The sequence below is a fragment of the Canis lupus genome, chromosome 15 (genome assembly GCF_011100685.1).
Source record: "Canis lupus familiaris isolate Mischka breed German Shepherd chromosome 15, alternate assembly UU_Cfam_GSD_1.0, whole genome shotgun sequence".
Classification (NCBI taxonomy): Eukaryota; Metazoa; Chordata; class Mammalia; order Carnivora; family Canidae; genus Canis; species Canis lupus.
Window position 1 is genome coordinate 7,912,498 of NC_049236.1, and position 12,732 is coordinate 7,925,229.

Genomic DNA, 12,732 nt, shown 5'->3' on the forward strand with positions numbered 1-12,732 from the left:
TTTCCCCACCGCACCTGTTACTCTGTTCTGCACCCGCCTGCTGACTCCTTCCCTCTTCTGTGCCCATTACTGGACTGCGCAGTCCCGAAAGCCAGGGCTGTCCTCCCCGACCCCTTGCCTGACCTTCACCCTGTCGCTCCGAGGTCTGTGGGGATGACGCGCCCTTTACGTAGCCTCCTGCATTCAGGACCAGCTCCTGCCTGGGACACGAGGCCCCTGCAGACACCGGCACCGAGGGCCCTGTGCGTGGTTCCGTGTCCCGCTGCCGTCTTGAAATCCTTCGCCATGTTCCCAGCAAGGGGCCGTCCGCTGTTAGCTTGCGTCGGGTCCTGCACATTTTATAGGTGCTCCTGCCCCCGTTTAGTCAGTGGGTGGATGGGAAGCGTTTGGGGACGTGGCCTGCCTGCCTGTTGATGAAGGTCCTCCAGGGCCTGGACCCCATGGGATTTGGACCCAGGCAGTCCTGCCCCAGAGCCTTCTCTCGGTCTCCACACGGCGCTACCTCAACTCCGAGAGCTTTTGGATCCGTTTATTTATTTGTCATTTATTTTTGTCTATTTTTTATTGGAGTTCGATTTGCCGACATGCAGTACAACACCCAGCGCTCATCCCGTGCGGTGCCCCCCTCAGTGCCCGTCCCCCAGTCCCCCCGTCCCCCCGCCCGCCTCCCCTTCCACTACCCCTTTAGGTCCGTTTAGAGAAGTTGTTCCAAACCCCAAATGCAGGTCAGAACCATGTAGGAGGTTTTTAAATCCCGGCGCTCCCCGTGACTCCCCTGCACTGTGGCTGGAACACGCAGGGGTGCGATGACCGTGGAAGGAAAGTTTGATGGTTTCGTAACGACTCAAACAGCCCTGTCACACATCCCCATCCCTCCCACTCCCAGCTGGCACCCCGAGCAAGAGAAAGGCATACGTCCACATAAAGGCTTGTGCCCAAAGGCTTAGCCGGCTTTGTTTGTGAGAAGTGAAAACTGGAAATGATGCAGGTTGCCCGCCAGCAGGTGAACAGATAACCAGCGGTGGTGCATGCGGCCCTCGGAGTAGTACTGAGCCACGAGATGGGCGCCACCGACAGGTCTCAGAGGAGTCGTCCCGCGGGGAAGAGCCACACGAAGAGGACCATGTACCCTCGGAGTCCGATTCTATAGGGTCCTCGAGGCTCCAAACTGCCGCAGAGTGAAGGCGGGCAGATGGGTGGTGGCCGGGGGGGCAGGGCAGAGGGGGAGACGCAGAGCCAGGGAGGCAGCGTGGGTCATCTGGAAACCTCGGAGGTCGCCGCTACCTGATGGCGGTGATGACGCAGGAGGAGGGCACATGGGTTAAAGTTGGTCCAGGTGAGCACCTTACGGATGCTCGGCTTGTGGGGTGTCCGTGGTACCTCAACAAGGCTCTAAATATAGATGGAATGCACACGAAATAGCCCTGCTCGGACCTGCCCCGGGGCAGTGTGGCCCATGTGGCTTAGACCTGCTGCTCTAGAAGCTTCCTGGAGGTTCCCACGGCTGCCCAGGTGCAGCGGGGAGGCGGGGGCCCCAGGGGCCATGGGTGTCCCGGCGGGCTGCCGACCCCACCCCAGGCGCCGGTCAGGGGAGGCGGCACAGCAGGTGAGGGCTGAGTCGTGCCCGAGGTCGGGCGTCCTGGAGACCGAGCAGGAGTTTCCCGGCGCAGGGAGGGCGGAGGGGGCAAGACGGGCTGATCCGGGCGGGCTGGGCGGCATCGGGGTCAGCAGGCCAGTACCACATTGCCCATGTCGTTGCCGGAGCCGAACTATGGCTTCGTCGTGTCTTGCTCCTGGGGGTCCCCTGGAGGGTGAGGGGCATCCGTGGGGATGGGACACTGCTCCCGGAGGGGAGCCCACCAGGGCGCGGGGCTCGTGAGGGGCCTTGCAGATGGGACGCGGTCAGGAGCCAGCTGGGAAGGCCGGGGACGCGGGACCCCAGCTCCCGACTCTGGACACCGTGCTACACCTGCTCCGTCAGCAGCCTCCGGGCCCCGGCGCTGCTCGGCTCAGAGACGGGCGGAAACAGGACCAAAAGGAACCCCGTTCCCCATGGGCTTCCCTGGCAGACACCGAACTACGCGATGAATTCCAATGGCGACAGGGATGGTGGCTGCGGGTGCTCAGGAATGCTGTGGAGAGAACAAAAGTAGGGGCTGCGGGGGGAGGGGGCTTGTGATTGCAAACTTTGGGGGTGCATTGGGCCCTTGAGACATCTGAGGAAGCACCTGAGGGCGGACAAAGCTCTCCCTGCTGATCTCCCGGAGCCAGGTGGTTCCAGGCAGCAGGAGCTGTGCGTGCAAAGGCCCTGAGGTGGGAGGTGGGAGCGGAGGGAGGGCGGGAGAGAGGCGGGCAGAGGGCCTGTGTGGGGCCTGCAAGGCCGTGGCAAGGACTTCGTGCTCAGCCCGAGGGACGGGGGGCCGTTGGCGTGCTGGAGCAGAGGAGGCAGTGAATCTGTTCCTGCAGGGTTGTTGGTCGAATGAATCCGGGTTAGAATCCCCAACGAGCACCGGGTGGACCAAGGGTTCCTGCTTGGAGGCGGCTGGTTCCCACGGAACAGGTGCCTCCCCGTGGGGTCTGTGTGGGCCTCCTGCCACCCTTCCTGGGTGAGAACAAGCCCCCCAGGTGGGCGTGCTCTCCACCACCAGAGCCCGCCCTTGCACCCCGGGGACCTGGTCTGGGCTCTGCTGCGCCCCTCAGAGGGGGCCTGTGAGGGTGACATGAGGGGCAGCGGCTGTGGGGGCCCTGCGGCCAGAACTGCCGCCGAGCCGGGCCCCACGAATTTGCCGGATGGTTTCCGCCGCCGCAAAGGGAAGCGGGTGCCAGGCATTCACCAGGCTCTTGCTGCCCGCCGGGGTGGGTGGCGGCTGCTTTGCACCATCTCTCGCTCATCGCCTGAACACTCTTGACTGCACACGCCTGTTGCGGAGACGAGCTCAGAAAGGTGGTGCATGAGGGTCTGTGTCCACGGGGAGGACCGTGGCCCCCGGGCTCCCTGCACCCCCTCCCGCCCCCACGGCCTGCGAGCCTAAGCCTGAGCCTGGTACAAGCCCCTGTCCCCGGTGCCTGGCACAGGCCCCTCTATCGGTCATAAAATAAATTAATGAATAATTAGGAAAAACCGGCTGCCGGGGAGCAGCGAGGTTGCGAGTCAGCGGCCTGGTAGTGTCCGTGCGGGTGAATCTGGCTCCCACGGACTCCATGCGTGGAATCGTTGAGCGGGTTTGCCAGACACAGAGCACGTACGAGATTCTGGAAAACAGAGGTAGACTCGGGGTGAGATGATCCTGGGGGTCCTTTCTCTGGGGATCCCCGGAGGCTGTGAGCTCAGCAGGAAGAAGGGCGCAGGGGACGGCACAGCGCCGGGCCTCCCAGGGACGCCAAGAGGGCCCGGGACCCCGAGGGCTGCTGCCCCTTGGGGACCGGAAGCCCCGGGAGATGAGGCTTCGTTTACCCCGTCCACCTGCATCCTGGGGGTCGGGAGCCGCAGTGAACAAGACGGTCGCTCCCTGTGTGGAGACACGTCAGGTAAATCATGTCGCTTCAGGTTGGGGCAGGTGGTGCACAGAGACGAGGCACGGAGGGCAGTGAGCGGGGCGGCCTCAGGGAGGGGGAGACACACGGGCTCGGGCAGGGGAAGGTGCAGGGACTCAGGCAGGGGGAGGTGCAGGGGCTTGGGCAGGGGGAGGTGCAGGGGGCTTGGGCAGGGGGAGGTGCACGGATTGGGGCAGGGGGAGGCACACGGGCTCAGGCAGGGGTAGGCCGCAGGGGCTCAGGCAGGGGAGGTGCATGGGCTCGGGCATGGGGAGGCACAGGGGCTCAGGGAGGGGGAGGCACAGGGGCTGGGGCAGGGGAGGCGCAGGGGCTGGGGCAGGGGGAGGTGCATGGGCTGGGGCAGGTGAGGCACAGGGGCTCGGGCAGGGGAGGCGCAGGGGCTGGGGCAGGGGGAGGTGCATGGGCTGGGGCAGGTGAGGCACAGGGGCTGGGACAGGGGGAGGTGCAGGGGCTGGGGCAGGAGAGGTGGATTGGCTTGGGCAGGTGCATGGGCTGGGGCAGGGGAGGCACAGGGGCTCGGGCAGGGGGAGGTGCAGGGCTCAGGCAGGGGGAGGTGCAGGGACTTCGGCAGGTGCACCGGCTGGGGCAAGAGGAGGCACAGGGGCTCGGGGAGGGGGAGGCACAGGGGCTGGGGCAGGGAAGATGCAGGGGCTGGAGCAGGGGCAGGCGCACCGGCTGGGGCAGGGGAGGTGCAGGGGCTGGGGCAGAAGGAGGTGCAGGGGCTGGGGCATGGGAGGTACAGGGGCTTGGGGAGGGGGAGGTGCATAGGGAGGTGCAGGGGCTCAGGCAGGTGCACCGGCTGGGGCAGGGGGAGGTGCAGGGGCTGGAGCAGGGGAGGTACAGGGGCTGGGGCAGGGAGAGGCGCACGGGCTCGGGCAGTGGAGGCACATGGACTTGGGCAGCCGAGGCGCACGGGGAGGTGCCCGCAGGGGGCCGTGCAGGGCGTCTGCATGGGTGGCCGTCCGCCTGGGGAGGTCAGGAGCAGCTCGAGGCCCCCAAAGTCGGGGACACACGGGGCGGAGGGGCAGGTAACCAACAGTGCCGCCCCACCTGCCCGCAGGCTCAGCCAGGACCGGGGTGTCCCGTATTAAACCTGGAAACATCCAAGGCCGGGGACCAGGTTGGTGACATGGAAGTAGGGCCGAGGCTCATATTCGGGTTAAGGAGACGGACCTCTGAGCGCCCCGTGAGCGGCCCATGCAGCCCAGGACCCTGTGGGCACCCGCCTTCACTGCCTTTCGGGCCTTTGCGTCCCATCACGTTGGCGATGAAGCCGGCGGCGCCACACCGTCGCCTCACGCGTGCCCTTCTGCATTTTCCGACCAGGCTCGCGGCAAGCCAAGCAGAACCCCCGTGGGCTTCCGAGCGGGTGCCAATCTTTTCCGTCCAGGACAACAGGACGCTCTTGGCAGATGTCCTTCTACGTGTCGGAGGCGCCCGGGCCACCCTGGAAGCCGCACACCTGGCCTCACGCACCTGCTGGGGTGGGGGGGGTGCAGTGACGCCGGGGGGCGTGGCCTCCAACACCTGCCTCGTGTCCAGGCCGCGTGACAAAGTGCCACAGACGTAGCGACGTCAGGTGCATTTACTACGGCGCAGTCTCCGCGGTCGGGCTTCAGGCGCCGCAGGGCTCGCACCCGGGGTCCCACAGGGCTGTAGCCCGCTGTCGGCCGCGGGGCCGGGGGCTTGCCTGAGGCTCAGGGCCCTCTCCGCGGCTCGCGTGACCCTTCGGAGAATCCGTTTCCTTGTGGCTGTGGGGCTGGGGCAGCTTCCTTCTGGAAGGTCAGCGGGAGAGAGTGCTGCTCCAGTCGCTGGGCACCAGCCCCCCAGCCTCCCCTGATCAGGCCAGGCCCACCCGGAGTCCTTGCCTTTGGGACTAACTCGGCGCCAGCTGATCGGGGCCATACTTGCACGCGCCAAGGAGCCGTTCAGCGTTGCCAAATACCTTTTTCTAACGGTGCGGTGAGAGTGACACTCCATCCTAGTCGTGGGTCCCCCCCACACACCCCCAGGGGGAGGGAATCGAGGGGGTGGAACCACGGGATGGGACTGCCGGGGCCCAGAGCAACCGTGTAAGAGGCGCTTTACGCACGGCGATGCGCTTCATCGTCGGAACCGCCCTCTGAGACGGATACAGTCGCCGTCCCCGTGTTACGAGTGGATAAACCGAGGCTGCGGAGGCTGAAGATCCGGCGGCCCGGAGGAGCCCAGGCCATGATGGCTGGATGGCAGTCAGGCAGGGAGGAGTCAGGCAGGGAGGAGGGGGCCAGCCCACCAACCCCAGCCAGTTCACACAGCGTTGCCATGGAAACCCTGCAGGAAGCACCACTTAAAGGGCCTCTGATGGTTTTTTTCCAGGGTCACCTTGATGGGCGTGGGGGGCGGGAAGCCTGGGAGGTCCCTCCACCCAGGAACGCACTCACGGGCAGTAGGAGAGGCTTGTCACCGCCCCCGAAGCAGGGAACACGGATCCAGGGAACCATCTGATCCCCGCGGTCATGGTGCTGCCCCTCTTCACCTCCCGAGGGCCCTCCCGCCTGCTGGCCTGGGCCCCGGGCGTCCTCGCGGTGCCAACCTCAGGACCTGTGACGCCAGGACGTGTGCTCTCCGTGGAAGACACGTCCCCCGGGGGGTATACCGAGCCCCGCGGATGATCCCAGCTGCCACCATGGCACACAACGTCCCTCCCGGACACAACACCCCCTTGCCCCACCTCTCAGAGGGAGAGCCACCCGTGCCGACCCATGAAGCAGGAGGCCTGGGGCTGTGCCGAGGATGACACTGCTGATCCAGGCCATAGCCACCTGGGGCGACGTCTTGCCAGGCCCCACGCGAAACACTTGGTGTGCGTTTTTAATTGCTCACGTGTGAATTCACTCAACAAACGTTTATTGAGCGATGACGCCGTGCCAGGCCCTGGGTCTCGCCGGTGGAGCCGTTGGACAGTGTCCTGCTCGTGCGGAGCTTGCATTCTAGCCGGGGCGGACGACGCGGGGAGACAGAGTAAGCAGAGGGGAAAAGATAGCTAACTGTGGTCGCGTCGTGCAAAAACTCGGGATGGAAAGTGTTGCAGACGGGGCGTCGGGACTCCTTGGTGTGTGTGGGGAGCGGGAGCCTTCCCGAGCGGGAAGGACAGGACAGCAGGGGCGTGCGTGGGGCGGGGGCTTGGCCGCGGCCCAGCTCCTCTACCTGGAACGCCCGTCCTTCTCGCCGAGACCAGGCCTGACGCCTCTCCCAGGAGAGCCCTCCGCGGCATCGGTTCCTGTCATCGCCGAGGCTGTGAGCACAGCCGGAGGGGTCGGGCGGGTGGCCGTGGGCCGGGGGCCTGGCCCGTGGTTGTGTCCCGGGCTCCTCCGGGGCTGGTAGGGCCGCTCGGCCCCTCTGCTCTTGCGCTCGGGAAGGCGTCGACCCTGCCTGGCCCAGGGCAGGTGGCGGTGGACCCGGGGACGCCCCTGCCGGCACAGCCAGCATCTCCCGTGCAGCGTCCGGCTATCTGCTCTCTCCCAGTGCTGGCCTCACCCACGCTGCCCGGACGCCCTCCCCGGCGGCCCCTGGGGCTTCTGCGAGATCACGTCCCAGATGTATTGGGATTTGCACCCGGGCTGTCTGTGTCCGGGGCCCCTTGCTCACCCATGTGCTCTGCTGACGGCTCCGCGTTAACCGCTAACCCACTGGCAGTGGGATGCCGGCACCCCTCCCCGAGCCAGGGAGCCCTGTGCTTGCCTGACCCCATGGCCTCGCAGCCCCCTCGTACGTAGCTCGTGATCTGTGCCAGAGCTGCGGGCACCGCCCCCCGTCTGTGCCCAGGTGACAAGAGCTTCGACCCAGCAGCCTGGTAGTCCCCGTAAGTGTGGGGATGGGGACGCTGGCCTCCCACAGGTACATGCCGGGGGAGGAGTCGGCCGTCAGGATGAGTGCATCACCCAGGAGAGGCCGCGTGGAAGATTATTGTCATTTGGACACAGCGTAGGCTGTTTGTCGTACATTCGGGAGGAGGTGTGGTGCCTGCTGCCGTGTGGATGGATGCGAAAGCTACGGACGGTCTGGGCCTGTGAAGTAAGCATGTTCGGGTACGAGATAATGAGAGGGTATCTGTGTGTCTCTGTTTCTCTGTGTGTGTTTGTTTCTGTATCTCTGTGTGTCTCTGTGTCTCTTTGTGTGTCTTTGTCTCTATGTGTGTCTCTCTGTGTGTATCTCTATGTGTGTCTCTGTATCTCTTTGTCTCTGTGTGTCTCTGTCTCTGTGTGTCTCTGTCTCTCTGTATGTCTCTGTGTGTCTCTGTCTCTGTATGTCTCTGTGGTCTCTGTGTGTCTCTGTGTCTCTGTCTCTCTGTGTATCTCTGTATCTCTGTGGTCTCTGTCTCTGTGTGTCTCTGTGTGTCTGTGTCTCTGTCTCTCTGTGTGTCTCTGTGTGTCTCTGTGTCTCTGTCTCTCTGTGTGTCTCTGTGTGTCTCTGTGGTCTCTGTCTCTGTGTCTCTGTCTCTCTGTCTCTCTGTGTCTCTGTGGTCTCTGTCTCTCTGTGTCTCTGTATCTCTGTGTGTCTCCGTGTCTCTGTGTCTGTGCGTAAAGGAGCACCTTCGAACGACGGATCCACGCCCGTGTCAGGCATAGGACTCTGTGGGGTCCCCAAGCCAAGCAGCTCGTCGGGGGCAGAGCCAGTTCTGCCTCCCAACCCTGGAGGCCCAGGTGCATGGTCTGCACCCGCACAGGAGACCCCACAAAGGCTTTGGACTTCAGGGTGACCGTCCGGTGAGACCCCAGAGGTGGTCAGGGGGTCCCAAGGCAGCTGACGGAGACAGGAGGGCTCGCAGACGTCCGGTGGGGACCCGGCCGCAGCGTCTCACCAGTGCCGTGCAGTCGCCATGTCCCCTTCCCCTGCAGAAGGCCCAGGAAGTGGGGGGACACAGCGGCTGGGCGCCCCCTTCTCAATTCCTCTCTGGGCCCCTCTGTTGAATTTTTCTTAGAAAAAGGGCAGCCAGGGGGCCCAGATCCTTCGGAATATTGGGCTTCTCCTGCCAGGATCAAGCCAAGGTGCGTCTTGCCTCAAGGAGGGAGACGGCCGTGAGGTGTCCCAGGGCTTCTGGGCCCCGGGCAGGGAGCGGGTGCAGGAAGTGGGGCCTGGGGCCCGTGCGGGCCAGGGGGCTCTGGTGGGCTCGGGGCTCACACTGCCTGCTAGCGAGCAGGGTCGGGGGGATGTAAGGCCCAGCCCTGGGAGGGGACTGCGGAGCCGGGGGGGGGGGGGGGGGGGGGGGGGGGGGGGGGCGGGGACGGGCAAGGGGAGGGGCCAGGCATGCGGCGGGGGGTGGGGGGGGTGGGGACAGCCCAGCGGGGGAAGGGTGACTCCCACAGGGCCGCCTCACCCCAGGTACAGGTCTCAGCCTCCTGAGCACCTGCCGAGCCAGGGGGGGCCGCGGCCTCTGCAAGCTCCTTTGCCGAGACTGGTTCAGGGTCGGTGACTCCCTGCGGCGGGGCCGGGCATAAACCTCGGCAGGTGCCGGCCTCCGAGGCCCAGGGCCGTCCCGTGCCAGCCCCACGGGCCTGGGCCCTGCCACGCAATCCGTGTCCTTGCCCTTGTGTGACACGTGCTGCGTTCGGCGGGGAGTGCGAAGCTCACTTCTCGGATGACAATCGATCCCAGTCCTCAGAGCCGCCGACCAGGGGGCCCTGAGAACCTCGGGCCGTCCCGGCTTCCGGAAAAGCAGAAGCATGGAAATGCCCAAGGGGGCTGATGTTTGCAAAAAAATAAAAAATAAAATCCTGTTAACCGGGAAAGTTCCATGTAGATGTGCAGCGTCACGACTCCTGCCCTTTCCCGGGGGTGATGATTGGTGTGAACCAGGCAGCGCAGGCTCGTCTCAGCCTAGCATCTCGCGACTCCCAAGATGTGCTTCGTAGAACAATTGAGAAGGTACTAGGTGTTTCCAGGGGGAGGACGGTGGGGGCAGCTGGGGGTGTTCTGCATCCCGTTCCCGGGGGCTCTGGTGAAAGCGGGCCCCGGGAGGCTGCTCTCCTGAAGACTCGGGTACGCTCGGAGCAGTGGCTTCTCCCGGAGGACGGACTTTCTGGAGTACTGGGGAGCTTCCGTCACCTGCCGAGCGCTCTCCTCACGGGACATCTGTGTCGTCCTGGGGAGCCTGCTTGGCCAGCTTCTCCGGGCTCCGCAGTCGGTCACACTCAGCCCCGAGCTGCACGGCGAGCTGTCCCAGGGGCATCTTGCAGCGTTGCCCCGCGGGCACCAAGGATCCTCCGCCTGGCTCTGTCCCCAGCAGCTCGGCGGCGCCGGGGCCGGGGGGCGGCGGCTCATCGGCTCATCGGAAGCCACCAGCTCTTGACGTGGGACAGCGACGCGATGGTGCAGAGCAGATGCTGGAGGCTCCCGTAGGGACCGACCCGGGGCAGCGGGGCCCACTGCCCCCCGTAAGCCTGCTGCACCTCAGACGTAGGCAGGCCCCGCCCGGGAGGCTCTGCGCGTCCCCCTGCACAGCCGCCGCCTCCGCCCTGTTCGCCCTCGTGTTCTCCTGTGTCCTCTCGTTTTCCTCTTCCCCTTGTTCCCAGAGACATCCCTGGTCCCGTAAGTAGCTGAGGATGTTGATGTGGAGGTGACTTCCCTCTGGGGCAGGGTCGCCGAGATTGGCCGATCAAAATATAGGGTGGCTGCATAGACTTGAATCTCAACTAATAAATATTCCTTAATATAAGTATATCCCAATCATCGTGTGGGATAGACTTACACTCAACCCCATTCCCCAAACCCTCCGTTTGTGTTTCTCTGAAATTCACATTTAACTGGGCATCTTTTGTTTTCACTGGCAACTCTCTTCTGGGGCCTAGGGTGTTGCCTTTATGGCCAGTAGGGGGAAGAGGCTTTGGGGGTCGTGTGCTTACCAAGCGGCAAGGAGACGTCAACGACAGCCCCTGTGTGGCCCCCGCTGGTGGGAGCATCGAGGCCTGCACAGACCCTTGCTCGCTGGGGTGGGGAGATGGGGCCGACGAGGATCCACCCGGGCCTGGGGGGCTGCCCTGGGTCTGGCAGAGGGAGCCGCCATGCAGGGGCCCAGAGCTGGGAAAATGGCCTTGAGGTTACAACCTAACGAAACACACGGCACCAGCACCGCGGTCAAGTGGTGTGGTCAAGTGAGTCTCGACCCCAGCTCTGACCCCAGCCAGCAGTGTGATGCTGGGCCGGAGTTAGCCCTGCTGAGCCTCCTCCCCAGCCCCCAAAACGGGGACCGCATGGGATCTCTGTCCAGGGAAGATGACATAGAAGAGCCCGGACAGCTGCGCGGGGTGCCTGGCTCGTGTTGAGCATCCAGGCCATGACCGTTGCCATCATCACATCATCACAACGGAGCCTTCCGTTCTCTTTCCCGTCGTGGGGTTTACGAATGCCAACCCCAAGAGCAGCTCGAGGGCTGAGACGTACGATTCAAACAGGACGGGGATCCCTGGGTGGCTCAGTGGTTTTGCACCTGCCTTTGGCCCAGGGGGTGATCCTGGAGTCCTGGGATCAAGTCCCACGTCGGGCTCCCTGCATGGAGCCTGCTTCTCCCTCTGCCTGTGTCTCTGCCTCTCTCTCTCTCTGTGTCTATCATAAATAAATAAAAATAAATCTTTAAAAAGAAAAAACAGGACAGTGGAGACTGAACCCGGCAGGCCCTTCCCAGCAGCCAGCACAGCGCCGCCCGCGAGTGGAACAGGAAGGAAATGGGACTTGCGTCTCTGTCCTCAGGGGCTCAGTGCCTTGCTCACCCTGCCCGCTTCCTGCCAGTCTCCTCCGTCCACGACTCCCGCCTGCTTGGCTGCTCTCCTCCTGGCCCGTTCCATCCTCGATGCCCAGGAAAAAAAAAAAAAAAAAAGTTGTACACCTGAGCTAAGAGCAGGACTGAATCCACGTAGTTCCGGGCTGCCAAACCGTGGCCCGTGGGCTGGCTGCCTGTTTTCTCAGTAAAGTTTTATTGGAACATGTGTTGTCTGTGGATGATTTTGCACTACGGTGGAAAAGTTGACTCACTGAGACAGAGACCATAAGGCGAGGCCAAAAATATTTGCTATCTGGTCCTTTACAGCAAACGGTTTGCCAACCCTGCACTAGTTTGTGGCTTTATATGTATATATTTATGCTAATACATAATGCACATTCTTATATTTATATAATATACATTATATATATACACGCACACGTATAAAATTTATTCAACACGTTCCAACAAGGCACCCTCTCCCTGCCAGGCATTAAGTCAAACAACAGATAAATGCAGAATAAGTCATCCCCGCCCCTCGGGGGCGTCCAGAGATGAAAACAGACACCTAAACAAACAATTACAGGCAGGCTTAGCTGCTGCTCGGAAGCCAGCAGGTTGTAAATGAGTGGGTGAGGGAGTTGCAGTGTTGTAGGATGAGTGCAGGGACGTACGTGTGACGGGGACTCCAAAGTAGTTCTCGAAGCGGGACCCCTAAACCCCAATCATGTCGGCTGTGGGGTGTGAGGTCACAAGATGACCGGATGACCAGGAGGGCCCCTATAATCATCGGGCTGGGAGAGTTCCAGGATTCGGGGAGCCAACTGCCAGTGGCACCGTGCTTGCATTTGCATCCTATCACGATGGGCTCTCCTGGGATTTTACAGTTTATACAAGACACGAAGGGTTTCAAGGAAGGCTGCACAGGGAAAGTGACGTGTAAGCACGGCTTTGAAGGGTGAGTAGGAGTTCTCCAGATGGGCAATTTGGAAGAAAGGCAAGATGTGCTTGGGGAGCCTGGGCTTTAGAATCGCAACCCAACCGTGGACAGGACAAGATTGGGGGAGCTCGATAAAGCCGAGGCTGTCGGCCAGGGTCACATCATGGAAGGATGGAGCTGCGTGAGTGTCGGCCTTGACGTATCCTAACAGCAGTGGGAAAGCTCTCGAGGCTTTCTTTCTCTTTCCTTTTATTTTTATTGCACTTTGAAATCGCTATTTGTTCTTGTGTTAATCACGCAAAAGAACAGAGGGCCTGCATTGGTCCGTGTGCCACGTCGGGCACGTGTGTGCGCCCAATGGGGTGAACAAGGCAGGGCCATGGTAAATTTGCCATTCTAGAATGCTCCCTCCAGAGTCAGTGGGGACCGTACTTTGGAGGGAGCAGCAGCAGCAGCAGCAGCAAGGAGATCAGAGTGGGGTGCAGAAGTCCGGGGAGGA

The 12,732-nt window shown here is 62.9% G+C and overlaps 1 protein-coding gene and 1 long non-coding RNA gene across 2 annotated transcripts in view; one reads left to right on the plus strand and one right to left on the minus strand.

The window, feature by feature from the left end:
- The window catches only part of CSMD2 (CUB and Sushi multiple domains 2), a gene marked incomplete at its 5' end in the record, with an annotated part of 437,990 nt that overhangs the window by 81,752 nt on the left and 343,506 nt on the right, over nucleotides 1-12,732 (plus strand). The gene's annotated exons all lie outside the window — the stretch shown is intronic.
- LOC119867932 lies at nucleotides 4,374-6,944 on the minus strand. The gene is made up of 3 exons (XR_005370196.1): nucleotides 6,745-6,944; nucleotides 5,648-6,527; nucleotides 4,374-5,330 (listed from the first exon to the last, which is right to left on the minus strand). It is a non-coding gene; the product is annotated as an uncharacterized LOC119867932 (long non-coding RNA).